Source organism: Neopsephotus bourkii, unplaced genomic scaffold (assembly GCF_033783945.1).
Source record: "Neopsephotus bourkii isolate Nb327-2 ecotype Australia unplaced genomic scaffold, CSIRO-AGI_Nbou_v1 NB_962, whole genome shotgun sequence".
Classification (NCBI taxonomy): domain Eukaryota; kingdom Metazoa; phylum Chordata; class Aves; order Psittaciformes; family Psittacidae; genus Neopsephotus; species Neopsephotus bourkii.
Genome location: NW_026901456.1, coordinates 11172118 through 11195576, shown reverse-complemented (window position 1 = coordinate 11195576; position 23459 = coordinate 11172118). Strand labels below are relative to the sequence as shown.

The window sequence follows — 23459 nt, the reverse complement described above, 5'->3', positions numbered from 1 at the left end:
GAGAGGGACACACACACACATACACACACACGCAGAAATGTGCATTTCAGGTAATTTAAGGCCGCATTCCCGGCGCGGGGAAGAGAGCGCAGCCCTGCGTGCCCCCACCCCATTAACCCGCCGCGCACTCGGCAGCCCAATAGCCCTTCATTGTTGCCTTTATTCCGTATGGCTTTTGCTTTTCAGGACAGGGATATAAAGAAAACACAGAGGGGACGGGGGGGTAAAAAGAAGAATAAAAAAAAGACAAATACCACCAAGCCAGCCCCTTCCCCCCACCCGTCCCCCATTGTTCGGCCGCGGGAGGCTGGGCGAGCGCAGCGCCATGGGCTCGCCATTCACCGGGCTCGCAGAGACCCGCCGCGTCCCCTTCTCTCACCCCTGATAGCCTGGCAAACTTACGGGACTGGGGAGGAGACACACCTCCTTCCCCCCGCTCCCCCCCATATGAAAGTCCCAGCGAAAGGGAGTTGGGAGAAAGCCTACGCTCACTTCCGCAACGTTATCCCTGCAGAAATACCGGAGCACAGCCCCCGTTTCCTTCCCCCAACCCTGGCCGCATCCCGGAGGGGGGGGGGGGGGGGGTGTGTGTGAGTGATTAACGGGACGTACGCCCTTGGTTTCCCTCCGGCCACCCGGCGCGGCGCTTCGCGCCGCGGCACGCCAGCGGGGGCTCCCCCCCGCTCCCTCCCCGCTCCCTCCCCGCATCCGTCGGGGACGTTGGGAGATATTGATCACGGACGACTTCATTTTGCATAATTGCGGCTGACAGGGCCTGTGGTTCCCTCATTTACGGAGCAACAGCTTCGAGGGGCTGATGGATGGGGAGCGGCTCCCACCGCTCCCCCCAACCATCCCTCCCGCGGCAGCCCCGCCGGGGACAGCGGCTCCGCGCCTCATGCAGCAAATGGCCGGCGCACAACACCGAAATATTAAACTTGGGTGCCTCCGTCTGCCGTTTCACCTAGCGCGGCCGGCCCAGAAGCCTCCCGCTCTCCGCAAGGCTTTGTTTGCGGGGCTGGTCCCCGGTGTGGTGGGACCTTCGTCGGACACACGTAAGAAAAAGTGCTTGGGAAGTTGGGGCTTTTCCCTCCCCCGTTTTTTTCTTTCTTCCCTCCTCCTCCCAACAACAAACAGCTCGGTTTCTGCTAAACAGTGCATAAAAATTAGCCTCGCCCCAAAGTTTATGTCGGCTTTACGGTGCTAACGTCTCTCCTTGACGGAAAACGCTTTGCTGAACGCTTCAGGAAAGCGGTGTCAAGCCCTCGGTTCGGAAAGCAGCACGATGAATCCCCCTCAAGAAACGTCTCCGCAACTCAGTGTCCCACACACACCACATCCTCACGTCTCCGCAACTCCGTATCCCAGCCCCTTATCCCCACAAACCAGAGCTCACGCACGTCCAGGGCCGGCAGTACCGGCGCCGCCCGCCACAGCGAGTGGAAAACACCGGGGAGGGAAAAAAAAAAAAAAAAAAAAAAAAAAAAGGAAACCCAACGACAAGGCTCGGTTTTCCCGTGGAAAAATAATGAAATAAAGAAAAGGAAGAAAAAGGAAGGAAAGGGGGGGGGGCGGGAGAAAAAGCAATCCAGATGCCCCTCCGGAGACGAGGCCGCCGCCGGCCCTGCCTTCCCATCCCGGCGCTCTGCACCGAAACAAAGCAGCGACTCAACTGCGATGCAGATGGGCGGCTATGAATTTTTTGCTGCTGCTTAAAGCTTTAATTACTCGTTCTTGATCCGTGGGACTACGACACGACACCGCCAAGGTTAAAATGCCCTGAACAGCTCCGAGCAGATGTGAACGAGTTGGCAGACGCGCAAATGAGGTCTGCCTCTAAGCATGATAACAAGTGACTAATACATTGCATATCGCTGAAAGAAAATTATTTTTCTCTAATTTGCATTAGCGCTTTTTTTCCCTCTTCTCCCTTCCCCCCCCCCCTTTTTTTTTTTTGACGCCAGCGACATTCCCTCCTCAAAAGCAGCAGCATAATCGTGAAAATACTGCTCCGTGACTTTAAAAGATTTGGAAGAAGGTATAGATTGCCAGTGTTTTGGCTATGCAGGCTTGTTTATCTTTCCGCCTTTGCTCCAGGGTGAAACTAGTTTTGCAAGCTGTATTCTTGTAGAAAAAATGGCATATATCATATAAAACACCAGTTTGTAGAAATTGATGAGAAAATTGTTATGTTGCTAATAGCACAGCATAATCCATAAAGGACCAAGGGGACAGTCATGGCCAAAAGAGGGGAAAAAAATACACAGATTGGAGAGAAATAGACGCAACACACTGACGACCAAGATTACAAAAACGGGGGGCAGGGGAGGAAATAAGCATCTCCTCTTCCCACCTGCTTTCCACCCCAGAGCTGCCTCATTAAAAAGACAATAGTACGTGGAGGTCACTTACTATATAAAACACAGCGATTCTCTTAAGTAGCAGAACTATGTCACATACAAATATAGGCCGGAACCCAGTTCTCGAAGTTCCCTCGACTTTCCAGAGGCTCTTCTGAAAGAGCCGGGAGAACACTTTGGGTATCGGAGCAAACTTCAAGAACAGGCAACATATTCTATGTCCTATGCTCAAAAGGCAAGCTGCAGGGCTTAGATGCAGAAGCTTTCAGGAGAAAAATCGCTGCCTGGTGTATTTATGCAGGAGCTTTTCCACCAGAAACCTGTTATTGGGGTCCCTGCACGTCCAAGCTACCAGAGGTGCACGCTGCCAGCTCGATAACTTCTATGCCAACACGTGTTCGGGAGGCAAACACACTGCCAGCCTCAGGCACCACTGTACTATGCCATGCCATGCCCCCTACCCGAGGCCGCAGCGGGGCCGGCCTGCTGCGGCCTCAGGGTTCCCGGGACGCCTCTCGCTGCTCCCACCAAGTCACCGCAAACCCCGCCGCTGGGAGGGATTTCCCAGCTCCGAAGCCGGTCGTGGTCGGGCGCGGAGCCCGCCGCATCCCTCCCCCCCTTCCCCTCCCGCTTGTAAATCAACCGGGAAACAGGGGGAGGGTGAAAAAGGAGGATGGGGTGGCTCCTCCGCGCCCGGCGGCGGTAGGGAAGTGAGGCTCGGCGCCCCGCCTCCCCGGATGCCCGCCGAGCCCCAGGGGTGTCAGTCCGGGCCCCGAAAGCGGCCCCGGGGGCTGCTCTGGCCGCAGCGAGAGCTTTTGTGTGCGACTGCCGGAGAGGCGCGAGCTCTTCGCGCTCCAACAGCTGTCACATTATTTGCACTGGCTGTAAACAGCCTTCGCTCCCCCCTCCCTCGCCACAGAGTTAAATCCCGACTAACAATCCCCAGTTAGAGATCAAACCAACAACAGCAGCATTGTGTCTGCCTTCGCTGCTTCACCATCAACTACCGCAGCTGGTTTACTCGAAACAAGGAACACCCTCTACCCACCTCCCCCGCCCCGGGGCCAGAAACGTGCTTGTACCCGGCGGTGGGTCAGGCAGAGCTTCGGGGAGCTTCCGCGGAAGAGAGGGAGGCTGGGAGGAATCGTTCCGCCAGCCCGATGCCGGTGGAAGTCCCGAGCGCTGCGGGGCTCCCCCCGACAGCGGAGAGGACTTTCCAGCCCGCCCGACGGAAAGCCTTATCAGTAATCGAGCTCCGCTCTCGATGTGGGTTTTGGGAAGGGCGAGGAGAAGCCCCGCAGCAGCGGGGAAAGCCGTGCCTGCAGCTGCGCAGCGGCACACGGAGAGCTCGCCCCCGTGGCGCGGCTCGCCCCTGAGCGGCTCTTCCGCGGGAACACCGCGCTTAGCGGGGGCAGTGGCCCCGGAACCCGACCTGTTACAGCAGCAAACCTCCCGCGGAGGAATCCCTCTGCCCCGGCCGGCCGTGCCCTGGGCCAGGATCCCGCCAGAGACGCGTTTCCATCTTTAGTCCTTTTCCTCGTAAGGGAAAAGAGCAAGAAAAAGCCCCGAAACGTAAAACACGAGTCGGACTTCCCGTGCGATATGACCACCGAACACTCTCAGCGGGCCTTTTGTTGGGCACAGCTGGAATTTGAGTGTCAATGCCCCTACCTCCTTCCCTGGCCTTATTTCTGTATCAGCAGCAAAGTTAGAGCAGAGGTGGGATTTACTGAACGGGAACGAGGGGAACATAAAGGGCCTGGAGGAACCCTTCCCTTGCCCAGTTTGACTCCTAGCATTACCCAAATCATGCATCTCGAAGACAAAACCCACAATATATCAACTTTCTCTGGTACCACACGAACTCTTAAAGAGGCCACAGGATCTGGCAGCACACTTTTTAGGTGCTTGTATGCAGTTTGAGAGCCAGCACCAGCAAGGCGAAACAGCTGATGTCAGAAGCATACCTCCATCTTGGCCTGGTCTCTGCCAAAGGGCAGCACTCCCCAGGCAGGTAAGGTGCTTCACACTGACGTGATACATCTATCAACTTCCGAATCGGATTCTCCAACAAATTATGCCAGTATGTACTCGCAGGTCAGTATCATTGACTACTCACTGCCCATACGTAGCTGGAAATCTGCTGGCCTGGTAAAAAACACTGCTAACAAAACAATGTCAGCAAAGGCTGCAACACACTCTTGTGAGAGACCGGCGATTCGTGCCTACTGAGGCTCTTTCAGCACAAAGGCTTTTAGAGGAAGAAGAGAGAGAAGGGGCGGAGGGGGGAAAAGGAGGGAGGGCTCTCGTGTTTCAGGGCTGCTGTCCCCTGGGAACCAAGAACCAAGTGTAGCTTCAATCAAATGCTGACTTCTCCTCCGGGAGCTCAGTCAGAAACCTGATCTCACTAGCTCATGCTTGCCTCCATGCATATAGGCTGGGTTTTCTTTCATACCAGCAATTTGTATAAAGAGGAGAGCCAATACAGTTTATTGCGAGCAAGATCTCGCAGTAATGGATCTAGAGAGGTATTTCTGTAGCTAAAATAAGACAACCTTCAGCCACCTGCTCAGGGCAGGCTGCGCCACAGCCACCCCCAGCTCCGCTGTGGGTGCCCCTGGCACAGCACAGCACAGCACGGCATAGAACGGCCTCCCACACATCTCCTGCATCCTCCCCAGCTGGCAGCAGCCGCCCTGGGTTGGGTTTTTCTGCAATGCCAGGTTACACTCCCATTAAAACGTTTACCCTGGGAGATCACTTCCTGCTCACAACTATTGTTCCGGCTTCCCCTGCTGCTCACAACTTTAGCCAGAGCTATTTCTCTCCTCACCCACGGCTGCATGGAGACCCTGGGAAGCATCCATCCCTGCCCGCTGGCCCTGGGCTGCCCTGGCACGTCATAGCACATTACCACATGGGAGGTCTGCACCGCGGAGGCAGGCAAGTTGTCCCAGGTGGAGCTCGGCATAACTTTGCACTTGGCTGCTTAATTCTGTATGGGGCTTTGCTAATCCACTGTGTGCCCAACTACTGAAACGGGAGGAAATGAAAACACTGCCCATAGAGCACGGCCAGGCCAGAGCAAGGTGAGCCAGGGGGACTGCAGACTGTGGGAAGGGCTTTCCCCAATCCCCAGCTCAGACTCCTGCTGCTGTAGGCAAGGTGCAGAGGCTTAGAGTACAACCCAGCATGCCGGGGCGTGGGAGCAGAGGGGATTGCCTAGGGATCAGGGATTCCTGTAGGATCTCTTCATAGCCAGGGGCTTTCACATGGAGAAAGTTTGGCTCAGGGAGGGAATTTACACTTAGGAAGGAGCTCAGCCCATCCCTTCTTTCGCCATTAGCGAGTTCTCTGTGAATTTCAAGGAGAGCTGAGAATACGCCCCTCCAGCTTTGATTTCACTTCTTCCTCCCTACCTGCCACCACACGAAAATGCCATCTATCCTCAAGCCATGGCTAAATGAGTCCACAAAGTCCTCACACCCCTCCAAGAGCCCCCCATCTGCAATGCCACCCCACTCCTGGGAAGCGTGGCAGAAATGCAGCAGTGGGTGAGAGACAGGCAGCCCCATGGTACTCATGCCACACAAGCACAAGGACTGCCATCAGGCTGCCCCAGGCCCCAGGTCTGTCTGACTCCTGTGCAAGTACAGGCATACTCTGCTACCAATTGTGCCAGGCACCAACCACTTCGATACTCCATGGAGGAGAAAACCTGACTTTTATAACTGAGAATACAGGCCCAAATGTTTTGCAATATCCAAATACTGAAAGACATACGAGGCCCATAGGAGAGGTATTCCCGGGCATTAAATGAACACCTGGGTAAGAGCAAGAGCTCATCCAGCTGAAAGTGAAAAACAAAACACGCTGAGAAAGAACTGTCAGTGCTGGCAGACCGCAGCACACCATGGGCCATCTGGAGGTGCGTGGGGAACGATTGACCCTGCCACAGAGCTGCACGGGTGCAGCTCCCAGCCTCAGGAGATTGCTCTGAGGGCAACAGGAGCCACGGAGAGGAGAGCGGGTTTGGCTCGGAGCGTTCTCGCCCCTCCTGGCCGAGGAGCAGGCAGAGGAAGCACAATGCCAGGCTTTCCTGGTGCAGGCTCGGCCGCAGAGGGCAGCCCCAAGCCTCCCCCTTTCCCCAGCGCTCCGTTGCACACACTCGGCTCTTTATATGAGCCATTCCCAGTGTGGCTGGTGGATTCTGCGCTTTCCACTTTAATTGTCTTATCCAAATAAAGCTTTGTTTTCCTTAGCACGACAATCCCAACATTCAGGCCGAGATTTTCATTGGACAGAGGAGATATTTTATTCTCTGATTGTTTAGAGAGTCGGGGCTTACACAGAACAGCCCCGGCTTGTGTGCCTCCGCTCACAATGGGGTCTTTGCAGCCCCGGACTCTGTCATGCAGATTCATTTTCCGGAGCAATTGGGACGAGAATCATTTTCTCCGTATTTCATAGCTTTCCAAGTTTACCCCAGACTTGTGACAAGTCCTTTAGTTTTCACCTAGACAATAAATTTAGTTTAATTTAGCTTCCGGTCTTTAATTTTAGCAGGTCTTCTTTTTGCATGCAAATCAATATGGCAATTACCATCTAAAAGCTCGCCCAGCCCTAGGTCAATGTAAATTGATCATTGTCCGCCTTCTACAAAATAACACCGGGAGTCTGTGGCGCATAATGAGATTATACTGGAAACTGTCTTTCAGATCACAAATTATATTTCATGCTGTCAGGATCTTCTCCAAGCAAACTTCCTTGCATGTCTAATCACACAGCACCAAATCTACCAGCTCATAAGGTAGGTTTGAGGTGCGAGGAACACTTGTCTGCCTAGGGATAGTCCCGGATAATTGACAACAGGCAAACAGAACAGCAGGTACTGAAGCATGCTCTTGCTCGCTAACTTTTCCAGTGGTGGACAAGAGGAGGAAAAAAAATCTCCACTCAGCCAAGAACTGCTGTCCAGCAAACAAGGAAGAATGAATTCCCTGCTGGAATGTAGCAGAACTTTCCTAAATCCACATTTCCAACAAGTTCGCAGCCTCCTCCTCTCCATCCCCACCTCATCTGCTGGGCCATTCAAAGGAGTACTGGCTGCCTGCTCCGGAGACATTCCCCCCAGAAAAGGATGGAGACACCCTGCCTGCCCCCGCCTCCAGACCTGAGCAGGCCAGGTCGGAGGGGAAGTTTTACTCCGGAGCAGTGGCTGCTGTAAACTGGTTCCCTGAAAGGACACGAGGATTAACGGGAGCTGCTCAGGGCCAGGGAACTCCCCCTGCCTGCAGCCCGGGCCTCGCGCTGTCTCCTGCAAGCAGGCATACACACGCATGCAGGCAGGCAGAGCTGCTCGGCATGGATAACAGGGCTCAGCCTGGCTTGCGTCTTCAGTTCAGGTGACGGCAGAACCAAGAAAGAGGGGAGCAGGCCCACTCTGGCCATCAATTATTTCTAAAGCAACAGCAGCCTGAGGAGGAAGTATTAAACTCGGCTTCATGCTGCTTTTCCAGAACCCACACTAAAGCATGATGTATTACGGCATTCGGGGGAAAGACAGCGTATTGTGTATCACCTGTGCAACCCAACCGCACCGCAGAGTCCCAGCCAGAGCCCACACCTTCGTCAAGACATGCAGAAATCAGAGCCCACTTCTCCTCCATACTGAGCACCTGTTTACTCCAAGCCACATTTCCTCCGAGGGCAACACGGCTGCTAGAGCTGTGACCTGAGCTGGAGCAGGCCTTTTGCCCCTCTTTGCAGGGGCCACTCACCGGTCGAAGTTGAGACCTTTTAAACAGCTACAGATTGCTAAAACTACTTTGGTATGCGCAGCACTCATTATTTTGGGCTGTGGTGGCCTGGGTGCATTTTCTCCCCAAGCAGAGACCCAAAAGCATGTCAACAACTTTGCATGGTCTCGCAGCTGCACAGATCCAGAGTTTGCTTGTGCAAGACCATGCGGGAGGCCCTGGAGCTCTGTGGCCTTGTGTTTGGCATCCTCATTAGAGGACCTTGCCTTCTTTATCAACCTTAAAAAAAGTGGATTGTAACAAGGTAGGGATAGAGCAGGGAAAAGGGACAATTCTGAACTGCCAAAGAGGCTGCAGCTCTCAGCACATCCTGGTAAAGGCAGATACGGTGTGTGACACAGCGCCTGGATTGTCCACCACTGCAAGAATAAAGCCAAAGCACCAGTATTGTTTCAAGACCCAGTCCATATTTGGGCATTCTGTTCACACATCCTAAGTATTGCTTTAAATATTAGAATAGACAGTCGCCAGTGTGGTTCCTAATGCACTCAAATGGGAGAAGTAATTTCTGTTCGGTCTCAGATTACTGGCTTGGTCTTGCTGGTCTTTTTTTTTTTGGGGGGGGGGAAGACAGGGAAAACCCTGCTGAGTCTGTTTGCACTGGTCTCTATTAGATATGCAACAAATCTGCCATTTCCGGCATTGCTTCTATTCTAATTAGAGATGTATTTAGATGTGACGTGTAAATAAGCACTGAGCTGCCTGCTGCCCTGGCTGCGCGGGCTGCTTGGGAGCATTTCCAATAAGGCTGTAGCGCCCGGAACCAGGGCTCAGACAAAGAGGAATGGGAATGGTCTGCGCTGCAGGCGAATCCAACAAAACCAGCTTTTATCCATCGCTCTAAAGCCGTAACTGCTTTTAATCTGTACAGCCCAGGCTTGCACGCCACGATCGCATCTCATCTCATCCACCACGGAGGACGCCTCAGTACAAAAGGAAGCACACACTGACGCAGGGGCTGCAAACAGCCCCCGACCCACCCAAGCCCCCACAAAGACCCAGCTCCCCGCTTGCCCTTGCCCCCCACAAGTCATGTGTGGCCCCATGGGCTTCCACACGATGTAAGGTGGGTACGCTCGGCCTTGGCATGCATGGACACGGGCCGAGGGTTGCCCCACGTCGTAAGCACACCCGTGGTGGCCCCGTGGTGCCGAGGGCGCCAGCGGTGAAGTTGATGGGACCTGAAGGTGACCGCGAAAAGGCGCTCCCCCCACGGGGACGGGAACCTCCGCCGCTGGGTTTCCCCTGCAGCTCCGGGGAAAGGGGGGGGCACGGCGAGGCCGGGGGAGGTGGAGAGCCGCTGGGCACCCCCTGCCGGCAGGCCACCCCAGAGACCTCGCCGTTCCCCTCACACCCTGGCCACACAACCCCTGGCTCCAAGCGCTCCTCGGAGTTTCCAACGAGAGAAAACTCCTGGGAATGAAATATTCTGGCGCTCGCCTCGTGAACTCTTTTCCTACTGCGGGAAACAGCTCGGAGGAAGCCAACGGATGGACAGGCAGCGCTGGGGGCCCGAGGCGCACTGCCCCACACCCCTCTCCGGCAGCATCGCTGTGACTGCTGATGCTCCCGCATCCTTCCAGGCCGGAGCAGCCGACCCCGATCCCCTCTCGGCTTTAAGGGTTAACAACCATCGCCATCAGAGAGAAAAAAAAAAAAAAGAAAAAAAGAAAAAATATCGCGGTGACCTTTTCCTCTCCGGCTCCCCCACTCTCCCTTTCAGGCTCCGGTTCCTGAGCTCGCAGGGAGCCTGAGCGGCTGTCTAGACCGATCTATCACAGACGGACAAACAATACCAGGAGAAGCCCCTGCCCGGTCCCTCAGCCTCCGCCACTCACCTTAGAAATGGCGAAGAACAGAAAAGTGACCGCGATACAATCCTCTCCGGTGTATTTATAGCCTTCCACACACAGCCCACCTTCATGCCTGACAAATGAGATTTTGTCTGCTCTCCCCGCGTACGCTCCAATAAACACACACTTTTTTTTTGGGGGGGGGGGGGTGCCTGTTTGTTTTTGGTAACATTCCGGGCTAGTCCCTCCGGCCCTGGGGCAACGAGGGCTCCCTCGGGGGACAGGCTGGATAGTTGGGGCCGGAGTGGCTTGGGAAGGGGGAGAAGAGGATGAGATAAAGAGGGGACCCAACCAGTCGTCCACACGCAAGCTCCCAACCTGGAAGCTCTTCAATGTCCGTATTCATCACGCCGCTTCGCAATCAGCCCCCCCCCCTCACCCCAAGTGCTCCCTGGTCCTTGCCAGCCCTCCGGGGTGCGTATTTAAAGAGGTCTAAGGGGCGAGGAGCCGGAGGTCCAACGCTGCAAAAGGCTGGGGAATAACTAATGAGCTGTGCAGCCCACTGATCCGGTGCATACTTCCTAATTAACTCTGAGTCACCTATTTGTGACAGCAATTCAAAGAACTGCACCAGGGATAAACTGCAACCCCGGCGCGCGAAGGCAACGCGGGGGGGGGAAGGGGAGGGGAGGTGGAGAAGAAAGGGCGGGGGGGGGGGGAAGAGGAATTTGCTCCTAATCCTCCTAAAAGCAATTAGGGTGAGCGCTGCGCTGGCTACCTCTCGGGAATAAAAAATCGGGGGGAGGGAATCCACCCAGCGGCTCCGACAGCAGAACCGAAAGGAAATTAACCGGTGTGTCGCAAGCGCGGCAGCACTGGGCTCCACGCAGGCGGGGACCCGCGGCTCGGGGGTGAAAGTAGCCAAGAGCGGCGGCCGGAGCGAGCGGTGCTCCAGGGCTCGGAGGGCACCGGCGCGCACAAACCTGGAGCGGGGAAGGGGGGAAAGAAGCGGAGGGAAGAGCGGGTAGCGGCGAAACCACCGGCGGGGTAGGCGGGAGCTGTCCCGTCCATCCCCCCCAGCGGGACCGAGACTCCGCACCGCCCGCCCGCCCGCCCGCTCCCAGCTTTGTTCCCAAGCAGCCCCGGTGGGGCACGGCTCTGCTCCGGCCGCCCCCGCGGAAGGGACACGGAGAGGGGGGAGGGAAAATGGAAAATATAATAATAATTAAAAAGTTAATAGGCAACCTTTAGAAAATCCGGGCTTAGCTGCATGGTGCTGGCTGGGCTCCCCCCCCCCCCCCAACCTTTTAATACAAACACGAATACAAAAGCTGCGGGCTCCAGAGAGCAGATGAAAGCAATGAACGGAGTTTCTGGAAAAGATTCATTAGTGGGAATTAATGCTGCGAGGAGCTCCGAGGCGATACCATTAAAGCCAGTCCCCACACTTTGGCAGTTTTACACCGCTCGCTACGGTCGAGGAGCTTTTTTTCTTGTGGTCGGGGAAAACGGGGAGGTGCTCTCCCTCCCCCATCTCCAAACCCGGGATCCGACAGACATCGCGGAAACGACAGAGAGGGAGTAAAGGGGGGGGAACCACACAACATACATCGAGCAAGAAAGAGGAACGTGAACGCTGCTCCGCAGCCCTCGCCCCCGGACTCCCTCCGCAAACATCAAATACATGCCTCATATGCTGCGCAGAGCCGCCGCACTTGGCCCCGGCTTCACAAAGCTGCCTCCCCTGCCCGACCGGCCCCCTCCGGCCGGCCCTTTGATGGCAAGCCCGAGCCTCTCCTCCGGCTTGCTCTCCTAACTCCAAACTACATTTTAGGGCTGACTAAACTTCCGTGTCACGCCGGACCTCACGCCAGCCACAGCTCCGCGCACGGGAAAGCCCCGGGCCGCCCTGCCCCACGTGCGCGGCGGCGCCCGCCCCGCCGGGGCGGAGGGGGGAAGCGGAGCCCCGGGCTCTCCCGGTGGGGGGAAGGCAGCCAGCAGCGGGCTCACCCTGCCGCTCACCTGCCCGCTGCTCTAAGCGGGCACGGAGCGCGCAGCCCGGCTCGCACGCCTTGGGAACCGTCCCCGCTCCGTTGGTCGGCAGGGCCTGTCCCCCGGGAGCCCCACGTCGCCGCTGCCCCGGCGCCTTCCCGATCGCGAAGTGCGAGGCGACGGGAACACCACGGCCACCCCCCCACACACACACGGGCGCACCGGAGCCGACAGCGCGACCGGCAGCTCCCCCCGTCGCCCCGAACAGGCATCTTTACAAGCAACTGCTTCCAAACTCGCCCTCCCTCACCGCAGCCCCGGAGCCGCACTAGGAGACCCCCACACACCTCCGCCCCGCCACCGCCTGGAGCACTCCCGCCCGAGCCTCTCTGACCCGCGCCGGAACTTTCGGCTGCGCCGCCGCCGCCGCCACTGCCGTCCCCGCGGCGGGGCAAGGGGAGCCCCGCGGCCGCCCGGTCACCGCGGGACCCGCCGGCGGCGGCGCTTCCGCACGGGAGCTGTTCGCGGAGCGGAGCACTGACCTTCCTGCCGCGCCGCGGGGCTGCGGCGAGCGCCGTCCGCACCGCGGGTCCCCGCACCGTCTCCTCGCCCTGCCGCTCTCCCGGGAAGGGCAACCCCGTCGGGGGTTAGAGGTGGAGAGAGGCGAGAAAAGTTTCCCTATCGCCCTCCCCGTCTCCGTGGGTGCGTGTACCGCGGCGTGCCCCGGCGCAGGCAGGCCGGGCAACGGGTGCGGGTAAGCACTGAGCTGCGGGGGGCAGGAGCTCGGGCGCCGCCTGCGCCAACGGGGCAGGTGCCCGCGGGAAGGGGTTTGCTTCCCGGCTCGGCTGGGCTCAGCAGCGGTAGTGGGAGCGGCAGCCCGCGATGCTCATTCCGGCTGCCGGCTCTGGTTTGGCAGCGCCATGTTGCTGGCTTGCTCCGGGCGAAGTTCCTGCGCTGGCGAACGCGGCGCTCCCCACATCTCGCCCGCGCCGCCGTCTCCCGTGCCCTGGCCGCCGCGGCTTTGTGTGTGTGTGGCTGGGGATTTAATTCTCCTCCTCCTCTTCTCCTCCTCTCTCTCTCTTTTTCTTCCCCTCTCTCTCTCCCCCCCCCCCCCCCCTTTTAGTCCGCCGGGAAAGCCGCTCTTCCTCACCTTGCCGCTGGGAGACCGGGCTCCGTCTGCTGCACGCTGCGCTCCCCTCGCATCCCCCTCCCTCTCTCTCTCCCTCCTCCTCCTCCTCCTCCTCCAGCCGCCGCCTCCCCTCCCTTCCCCTCCCCCCGGGCAGGCGCTGCACCGAGGGAGCCGCCGCCAGCGGCAGCGGCAGCAGCAGCAGCAGCGCCGCCACCGCTTTTTCCCTCTGCAAGTTTCCCCCTCCCTTGACTGCGTTTCCCTACCCAAGCAGGGCTCGCCCGGCCGCTCACCCGCTCCCCCCTCTTGCCCTGGCTAATTGATTTGCCCCCCCCGTTCCCCCGCCAGCCCCTCGCTTCGCTGCGCTCGCTCTCCCCCCCCCCCCCGCCCCGGTTGGCACAGGTCGCTGTCAAGCTGCGGCTCCCCGGAGGGACCCCGCGACCCCCCCGGCCGGCAGGGAAAGCCGCCCCCCCGCCCCGCAGATACCCCCCTCGCTCGCTACCCAGAAGGCCAGTGGAGAACCGCAATTACCATAAAGCTCCGCTCACTCCGCTCAGCCAAGCTGTGAAAACCCCGGCGGCGGCGGCGCTGCCAGACATCGCTGCGAGGCTCCGTGGCCGGTCGCGCCGCGCTGACACCCCATGTCGCCCCATACTCACCCGGTCCTCCCGCCCGGCTTCCCCGGCAACCCCCCGGCGGTGCAGCCCGCAACCCCCCCTTCCAGACCCGCCGGCTCCGGGTTCCCCCCTGTCGCGCCAGTGCATCCCCGCCACCCCAGGACCCACGGATTGCTCGCATCCTTCCTACACCCCCCGCAGGGATCACAGCCGCACCGACCCTTTCGACCGCAGCCTCCCACCCGCGATAGGGTGTCCGCGGGTGTCCCCCGGGCCCCATTTCCTCTCTCCGGGTCCCACCCGATGCCCCCAGCTTCGCGTCGTCCGCGACTCGACCGCGCTGATTTCCGCGCTTCCCTCCGGGGCAGCCTCTGCGAGCTCTGAATCGGGATGGCGGGGGGGGGGGGGGGAAGCCACTCGTCCATCAGCGGCTGCATTGCGGGGGGGGGGGGAGCTCATTACAGCGCGTTTTCGCCTGATCCGGCTTTGGTAGCCCTTAACGCGCTTTTGACCGCGTGTGAGCGGTGTGGCCACTTCGGAAGCGGGGGGGGTAAGCGGTGGAATGGGGGGGGAAGGGGGTTGAAGCACCGTTTCCCTCCGCTGGCATTTCTACGGCTGCTTTAAGATTTTTGCCCGGGTTGTGGAGCCCTTAAATCTCCGGGTTGGTAGTTATCGGCTGCATCTATTTACTTTGGCAAGGCAACTTTTGGCTTGGCGAGCTCCACTCGTAAATTTCACGTTCACAACGCCCATCCCTGCCGATACTCCCAGGTTTGGTCCCGCCGAGGCCGGGGCGCAGAGGCAACCTGGGGAGGGGGGGAGGAAGTGGGAGGCCTCCGGGCCAGCCGTGCACTGAGCCCCGCAGCTTCCCCCGCACCGCCCGCCGCCTGCCCGGGGAAGAGGGAGATTCGCCACTTCAGCGCCGCCGCATCGAGCCCCCTCCCCCCGCCTGCCGCCGCCGCCGCTCCGTGTGGGAGCGAGTGCCAGCCAAACGCCAAGTGATTAACGCGGACAGTTCGCCCGGGAAGGGGAGGGGGGAATTCTTAATCGCCACGTTCAGGACACTGAGCGAAAAGGCTGCGGAGCTGCTGCGAGCTACAAAAGCTTTTCTCGCCGAGAGCGCACAGGCAGCGAGCGAGGAGACGAGGATTTAGCGCCGGAGCAGAACTGCCGGGACTGCCTGCTGTTGCTGGCGCTTAGCTCTGAAGATGGGAAACCAGGAGTTCCCGAAAGTTGTCCCTACCAAAACACACATACACACACAAAGAAAGAAGAAAAACAAAACAGCTTTCATTTTTTTTTTTTTTTCTTTTGGTCAGAATCTAAGGCACGTCCGTAAAAAACACAGGGATCCCCAGATGCTTGGGGAGGGGGACACTGCACACACAAGACAGCATTCGGGTCACGGCCAGAGGGGTGGCACTTTATGAAAGTGCCATCACGAGGCTTTGGGCTTTCGCTGAGGCTCAAAGCAAAAAAACCCTAAAACCCTCGGCCGTCACAAAGCAGAAGTGAAATCCCCACCGTTTGAAACCCGAAACTCCATCCGCATCACTCGGCTTCCTCGCAGGGAGCCCGGGGAGCAGCCGAGCGCGGTAGACGGGCTGCGGTCCCTCCGTACCGGCCGGCTGGGTGCACGGCCCCAGGCAGCGGCCCGGTTTGATCCCTGCGCGGCGGGCCACGCATCTGAAAAGGCTTCTACACGTTTTTTTAATCTCCGATAACAAGCAGAAAGACACCTGGCCTCTTACACTGTAAACCTATATTTTATAAAGATGTTTTAGGGCTAGGCATTAAAAGTTACTAGACTGAACACACGTGAGTTACAGGCACACAGCTGGAGGAAAGGCCTGTGCTGGGTTGTTTTGTTGGGGGTTTCTTACCCCTTTCCTAGGAAAAAAAACTAAATTGCTTCTTTCGGTAGGAAAGCAGAACTAGCGCGTCTCCCAGGTCCCCAGACGCATTTGTCTGGGCTTTTCTCCCCGCAGGTCTGAACCCGCGGTGCCACCGGCCCGCACTTGCATCTCAGAAGTCGCCCGTTTCCCTTGCCCCGGGCTGCGAACTCCGGATTACATGTGTGCGCCGACAGCGTGGGGCTGCCTGGTTGGGGATCCTTTTTTTATCCCACTTTAAGATTTCAAGTTATCTCGGGGTAAACGCCCCACTTTTAACCGCAGTTAAACTTTCTTTGTGCGCGCAGTTTTCTCCGTGGTGGGGAGGAACAGACCCACGCTTGTTCACTTCTGTGCCTTTTTTGTTCCCCGGGTGCCCGAGCTTTGCAGCGGGAGGCCGAGGGCTCCCGGCGAAGACATTGGGCTTCAGTTTGCTCCCCTCGCGGCCTGGCTCGGCCCGGCTCCGCGCTTCCCCTGCCGCGGGTGGGGCGGGCACCGCCGAGCTAACTCCGAAAAACTCAAGAGCATGCGGATTACCGGCCTGCCTCCCCCCGCACCCCGGCCCCGGAGGGATCTGACCCCTGGGTCAGGCCGTTGCACGCTGCTCCCTCCCCGGGAGCAGAGGAGGTGAAGCTCCGCGCACGGGTCCTCTGGGCTCCGCGCTGCTGCTGCTGCCGCCGCGGAGGCGGGTGAGGATGCTCTCGCTAAAAAACGGCTGCTTCGATAATGCGAAGTACTTAACCTCCTCGTAAAGACAAATCCACTGTTAATGGCAGAATGGGCTTCTCGCAGGAGGCTTCCAAGTGGAATCGCTTGACGCCGGCTCTCATTTACCTCCAGCGCCGCCTCTAATTGGAAGCCTCACCCTTTTTCGCTCACACCTCAGAAAGTTGGGAGTCCAACCGTGGGAGCGGCGATGCCCGTCCCCCTCCGCGCCAACGGTAACCGGAGCACACGGGTCTCCGGGGCACGGAGAAGGAAAGAGGGAGGAGATGGGCGCTGCGGAGGTAAAATGAATTAATGCGACCGAGGTGCTCAGCCAGCCTGGTGATGAGCGCTAGGAAAAGCCTATAAATAACAGATCACTGTCCTAAGCTCTGAATTGCTCTGCTTGAGTGTGTCTTAAATCAGACCTTTATCATTGGTTATTGTAAGGCTGTTTTTAATGGAAGTGTAGAAAAAAACAAGCCTCATTTGGCGTTATACAGGGTCTGCGGCGCTTCTAGCCCTGACGCGGTGCCAGCACATTGTTACACCGCCGTGCAACACACACACACACCATACCACACCCCCTGCAATCCAGGGGGGGTTGGATAGCAGAAACGCTATAATTTACTTCGTTCAGGGCTACTCAGTTGACAGGAGATCCGTTTCTCCCTCACCCCCAGAAAAGCCCAAGACGCGCTCGGTTCACGGACTAAGCCCCTCTTTCTCACAGAGGCGAATGACAAATCTCTCTGGTTGTGCTTGCTTTGCTCTGCACCCTCTCCCCGCACCACAGAAGAGCGGAGATACCCAGAGCCCTCCGGGCCCGGTTCGCCGCTCGGAGCGGGCAGCCCGGGAGGGACAGGCAGGCAAACACAGACGCACGTCTCCAGTCGGGAGGGAAGCTCGATGCGGGGCCGGCTGCCGCTGCAGCCGGGGATACGCTCGCCGGGCCCAGGCTGGGGACTGGGATACAGCAGTTCCCCGGGGGGAAGGCAGGCTGGCTGCCAGCTGCCCCCTCCACCTCTTCTACTTGCATACCTCGGCCATTTTGTCTGCTTATGGCGCGCCTGTGTCCCGCATGTGTCACCCCCTCCCCGAGCCCCGGCAGTGACCCCTCGGGCAGGGGGCTACTGCCCCGGGCGCAGCGGCCAGGCCCTGGCGCTGGCGTGTCGAGCAGGAGAAGGTGAAGGCAGGGCCGCGGGCAGTCCCGGCCGTCTCCAGCCAACGAGGAGATGCAGCCGCCAGGCAAGGCCCTGCAGGGGAGGGGGCGTGCGCCGCACAAGTCTGGAGAGGGGTAAAAATAGCGCCGGCGAGGTTGTCGTTTTCCCCCTCGCCTCCCCCCAGCCCGGCGGGGGGCAGCGGGCGGCGAAGGGGGGTTCGGCGGGGAGGGTGCAGGAGCCGAAGCCAAACAAAACCCCGGCCCCTGCCGGAGAGCAGTGAGAGGTTGAGCCTTCGCCTTTTGAAGGTGATGCGCAGGAGCACGGGGTTGCCCCCAGCCTTTTCCCGCTGAGGTCCCTCAGCCCCGGGGGTCGCGGTCTGCGCCCCAGCCCCGTTCTTTTTCGGCCCGGGAGCAGCGGCCGCGAGCGGCGGCTCCGCGGAGGCACCGCAGCCTCCACCCTCCCGTGTTTAAATAGAATACGGCGGCCGGGGGAACCGCCATGGTTTGAAGGTGTGTTTGCAGACTACAGCTTGTATGTTAATAATTGGATACAGTCGATGAATCACCTCCGTCCTCCTTCTGGTTTTGTTTTTGTGTTGTGTTTTGTTTCGGAGGGGGTGGGGAGAGAAAGCGAGGAGACGATGCCGTGGCTCGGAGCTGAATACCAATTCCTCACTCGGGTTCATAAACACTGAGGTTATTCACTCCGCCCCAGAGGTGACAGCGGAGGCCTCCGCGGTGCGGCCCCCGGGCTCGCCGGCGTTCGGAGCGGGATATGCGCCCCGGCTGGAAGCCTGGCAGCGGCGGGTGGCTCGCCGGGGTGCATCCATATGAAATGAGAGCCTGCAACATCAAAGCCGCAGCGGAGAGGGGGCAGGGAGAGGCTCTCGGTGTGTAAACGTGTGTACTTCTCCAGAGAAAAGCCCCTAATATTTCAAATTGTATCCTCTCCCCCCCCCCGCATGGCAGACATGCGGAGAGATTCTTTAGTCCTGTACTTAACACTTCGCAGTGTTTTTAGCAATTAAGGCGAGAGGGGGGTGGGTATAAAGATAAGCCACTTTTTCGCCCTGCAAGTGTGAAAGATAACAGTAAGCTGGGGCAAAACGTCTGCTTACAGCCTCCCCCCAGCGATTCTGATCGGCCACCTCTTATCGCAGAAAATGTTCATTTCGAAAGCAGCTTCAAAAAAACAAGAGAAAATAGAAGTATTTTCTGCTCAGAAATGCCATTTAAAACCCCCTCCACACTTCATCTCGCTATGCTGGGCCCCCCCCCGCCGCGGTACCCAAACCCGGGCAGCAGCCGCTTCCTAGCGCGCCTCTCGGAAACCAAATCACGCAGGTAATCAGAGGACCGAAACCTGCCAGGCACCGAGATTAGCAGCGCTCTCCGGCCGTGCCCGCCCGCCGCCCCGTCGCAGGCAGGGGCCGCAGTCGTCCTTAAAGGCCCCTCGCTGCGGGTAAAGAGGGCAGGGAGCTGAGCTGGGCAGAGCACAACGCCAGCAACACACGCGGTGGTGGGTGACATAGAACAAGAGCCGGGCTGCCTTTTCTAGGTCGTTTTGCTGCACAGAAACCTGCACACTCCCGACGGCACAGAGCGATGCTCCCCAAGGCTTGCCCCCATCAAGCTGCAGCATCCTCCTCCGGCGGCTACACTCGGGGGCGAGTCCCTTCTGCTCCCAACCCACTTCCCCGACCTGCTCCCGGCCGCTTCCTACTCTGTCCCGCTGCCCGGCAGGCACCGGCGGAGGCCCCGGTAGGGCATGGGCCGTGGCACACACTTCGGCGGCCCAGCTCTCCGCGGCACCTGACAGGGAAGGTCCCGCTGCTCCCTCCCCGGCCCCGTGGACAGGATGCGGGCGCCGTTTCTCCCCCTGCAACGGGGCTTGGAGGGCCCACGTCTGCTGCTGCCACAGCCGGGGCTATGAGCTGCTTCCCCGTCCTGCAGAGCCTCAACACGAGGCTCGGAGTTTCCATCTCCCATCCTTGAGCCGTCGCCACTGACGAGCGGAAAAAGCTTCCTGAGACCTCTCCGAGGGCCAGGCGCGGCCGTGTCCTGTCCTCGCTGCCTTGGGAAACCTCCCTATGGGCCTCCACGAGAGAGAGAGGAATGTGTGTTATGGGTATACGGGGGTCCCCTCGTCTCCCTGAAAAGCCACATCCAGAGTCCCTCACGGGAGCCCGGACAGGGGGGACCCCCCGCAGCCTCGACGTGCCCTGGGCAGGAGCGGAGCCGGGGCAGCTCGGCCGAGACGGTGCGGGGAACTTCCCAAATTAGCGAGACATTGCCCGTCTCCTCCCGCCGCCCTTCTCAGAAACCCGTCGGTGCCGTGTTCTAGAAGTGAGTGGGTCAGCAGCTGATGACAAGGGGAAAAAAGAGAGCGAACGAGCGAAAAGAAAAACACCCTCCCAAACCCCAGCCTGGCGCGATTACTCATCCCGAGTTCCCTTAAGTCAGAGAAACTTGGCAAAATCCCAAACCCGAGCCGTTAGCACGGTCGGAGGCTCCCCGGGCACCTTCCGCCACGGGGCCGGAGCCGAGGGCGTGGGACACGGCAGAGGCGAGAGTGAAGATGGGGACCGGGGCCGCCGGGGACTGTGAATCCCCATACTCGGCGGCCTTCGTGCTCGGGTTATTGTGGAGCGTTTTATCTTCATAGTCACATCAGCAGCTAACGAAGCTCGGCGGCTGCAGCCCACACGACTTTGGTTCTCTGCATTTATCCTTCAATAAAAGCCGATTCCTTTATTAGAAACAGGAGACGTGTCTCCTACCGCCCCTATCAAATCCCAACTGGCAAGGCGCAGCCGACACCTCCCCCTCAGCCCCCCCCCCTTGCCCGAGAGGGGCAGGCGGCACCACCCCACGGCCTACCCCCCCCTTTCCCTCAGACCCCCCACTGCGAGCATCCCGCTCTCCCCGTCTCCAGCCTCCCATCGAACCGGGGCAGCCCTCGCCCCCTCCCCGAGACCAACCCCCGGGCCGGGGCAGCCGAGTGCCGCCCCCCTCCCACCCCACGCCGCCATGGGCAGCCTTCCCCCCTTCTCCAAATCAATCGCCCCCCCCCCCCCCCCAGGCGCACCCACACGACTTTCGTTCCCCTGCATTTATCGTTCAATAAAAGTCGTTTCCTTTATTAGAAACAGGAGACGCTTCTCCCACCGCCCTCACCTCATGCCCCCTTCGCGGGAGCAGCCGGCGGCCCCCCTTCCACACCGCTCCCCCGTTCCCACCACCGCTGCCCCCTAAAAATAACAATAACAGTAATAACAATAATAACAGCCGCCGTCCCCAGCCGCCGCGGCAGCCACCCCCCTCCACTGAGCCCAGCCACCCCCTCCCCTTTCCTCTCAAATCCTCCATCGCCAGGCGCAGCCAACTCCCCCCCCCCCGCCTTTCCCCAGGCGCAGCCAACGACCCAGCAAATCCCCGCGCCAGGCACGGCTCGGCCCCCGCCCGCCTCGCAGCTCCCCCCGGGCACCGAGCAGGTCTGTGCGGCGGCGGTTGCTTGTGCGACTCCGACCGGAGCTGCTGCCCCTGCCGCTACCGGGTGGGGAAGGCTTCTCCGGGCGCCGCCGAGAAACCCCAGTGCTCGGAGCATGCCAACCCGCCTCGCCGTGCTGTGCCGTGCCGCTCCGTGCCGTGCCGCGCCCCGCCGTGCCCCTCCTCCGCGTCGCGGCTGCGGGAAGAGCGCAGCGCCCGGCGGAGATCTCCCCGCCGAGGAGGGGTCGGGACGGAACGCGCTCTGTATCGCATTAAATTAATCGCCCGGCTCCGGAGGAGGCAGGTGATTCTGCCAAACACAATGAGGGGTTTGAGCGCTGCGGAATAAAGCACCCTTCATGGGGCTCTGGGCGGCGGCAGGGCCCGGCTGGTCCCGGGGCAGGGGGATCCTGGCGCTGCTCCCCACCCCAACGCGGGGAGCTGCGGCGCGGCGCGGCGCACCCCACCCTCGGGATGCAAGGAGGGAGGGTGCGGGGGGAGTGGGAGCAGCGAGCAGAAGCCTCTGGGGACGGGAGACAGGACGGGGGGGAATGCTGCAGGCAGGCTACCCCCCTCTTCCGGCCGTGCGGCCCCGAAGGGGTGGCCCCCGGAGTAGGGGGTGAGCAGCAGCCCTCCGCGGGGAGGCAGGGGCCGGGCGGCGAACACTGGGCAGCTCTCAGGGCCCTGCCGGCGAGGCCCGTGGACGGGCGGCGCTGCCCCGGTTCAGGCGGTGGCAGGCGTTGTTTTCCTCAAAGAGCGAAGGAGGAGGAGGAAATCTCCGGGATTTTAATGAGGGGGTGCAGCAGGGCTGAGCGCTGGGATTACGCGGCGCGGAGACAGAAAGCGGGCTGCGTGTGTGCGCAGGGATGGTCGTCTCCGCCCGTCTGCTGCTAATCGCACGTTTTCCGCTGTTAAAAAGAAACCGTGAGGCTGTGGCCGAGCCCAGCGCTGTGTCTGTGACTGTGACATGAAAAGATGGCGCGCTCTCCCCTCCCCCAGCCTCCCTCTCGGTTTACACTTCCTCCCCAACAGCTTTTGCCTTCCAGTTTTTAAAGCCCTCTTTTCTCCCTTCCTTCCCCCTTTTTTTCCCGGCCGGATACCACTAGCTTCCCAGCCCATCGGTGGGTCCCTCGGTTGCGGCGATTTGTTTTCTTTATCTCTACCTCGCTATTTTAGCTTCTCCCTTTTCTCGGAAACCTAGATCTCCCTCTATGGCTTGCTCTTTTGTGAACTTCAGCGGGTAATGGGAGGCAGTTAACCAGAGGAGGAGGAATATGAGGAAAAGCGGGGAGGGGGTTACTCCGCCACTTCCCTCGCTCACCTCCCCCCTCTTCCATTTCCTCTCTCTCCCCCGAGGCAGGAAAACGAGCCTGACCGCGCTGTGTGCCTATCGTGAGGGCAGGAAGGAGGCTCCGGGAAAGGAGGTTCCTTGAGGTGCCTGCCCGCGCTGCCGACCCGATAACGCCGCGACGGCCCCTAACTGGGGAGGGTTACGGGGGGACAGTTCGGGGGGGGGAGCCGTAGCGGGAGGTAACCCCGTCGGGGGAGTTCACTTCATTAGCAACGCTTTATGGTACTGTGCGCCCTAAGATGGTCCCGGCTCCCTGAGCTGGCCTGCGGGACGGGCCGCGGCCCCTGTCCGAGGCAGGAGGGCTCCTTCCACCTCGCTCCCCGCGTTCGTCACCAGATCGCTCCAAATGCTAATTTGGGGGGTTTCCTTTTTTTTTTTTTTTCTTTTTGTAAGCCTGAAGATTACATTCAGCGCCGCTCGCTCCTATTTTAGTGTCTGTTATGTTAATTGCACTTAACGATGGGGCGCTGCTCGCCAGGGATGCAGGAAGGCCTCGGAGCCTAACCGCAGGCTCCTGGTCAGACTTCTGCCAGCTAGCAGCGAGTTTGCGAGGGGCTGCTGGGGAACTTGCCCGATCCCATTTCTGCTTTCGGGGTTGTGGTGCTGCCCCGCCGGGCGGCTGAATGCCGGTCCAACGACTCTTGGCTGGGAGGTCAGGATGGCCGCAGAATGTGCGTAGGGATTTGCATTGCGGGAAGGCAGGTATTTTTCTTTTCCGTGGGTAGCAATGCAAAATTAGCGCGACTGTTTCTAGGCAGAGGCGACGATTACGTGATCTTGCTGAACCTGTCGGTTTTGCTTTCGGGAGCGAGCAGGGAAACCGGACACCTTTATCAATGACTCCCGGGGCCGTTCTCGCGGGCACTCGCCGTCCTTATCGCCATCTGACCCCAGGCAGCCTGCGAGTGTCGCGTCCCAGCCCCTTGCCCTGCGCTGGCCAGGGATGGATGTAGAATTACGCGGCCTCGCCACGGAGTGGGCATGTAGGACTTTCCTAGACGTGTCCCTTCTCCTGACAATCCGTTATTAGGGGACGGCGTAGGGAGTGACTAAGCCTAATAAGTTGTCCACTTGTTCATTTCAGGAGCATTGATTTCTGGTTCCAAGGCATTCTGTTCTAGCACTGGCTACAGCTGCGGGGCTTTCGCCTAGA

At 59.6% G+C, this 23459-nt stretch overlaps 1 protein-coding gene across 7 annotated transcripts in view; it reads right to left on the bottom strand.

Annotated features, from left to right (window-relative positions):
* BCOR (BCL6 corepressor) overlaps nucleotides 1-23459 on the bottom strand; it is an 82254-nt gene that overhangs the window by 45549 nt on the left and 13246 nt on the right. For 5 of the 7 annotated variants that reach the window (XM_061359343.1, XM_061359347.1, XM_061359349.1 and 2 more), the window contains exon 1: nucleotides 12507-13081. The exons of 1 other annotated variant lie outside the window; for it this stretch is intronic. The gene's annotated coding sequence lies outside the window, so the exon portion shown is untranslated. Of the gene's footprint in view, nucleotides 1-12506; nucleotides 13082-13114; nucleotides 13174-23459 lie in introns of those variants that run through there. One more of the 7 variants, XM_061359344.1, reaches the window with a different exon arrangement.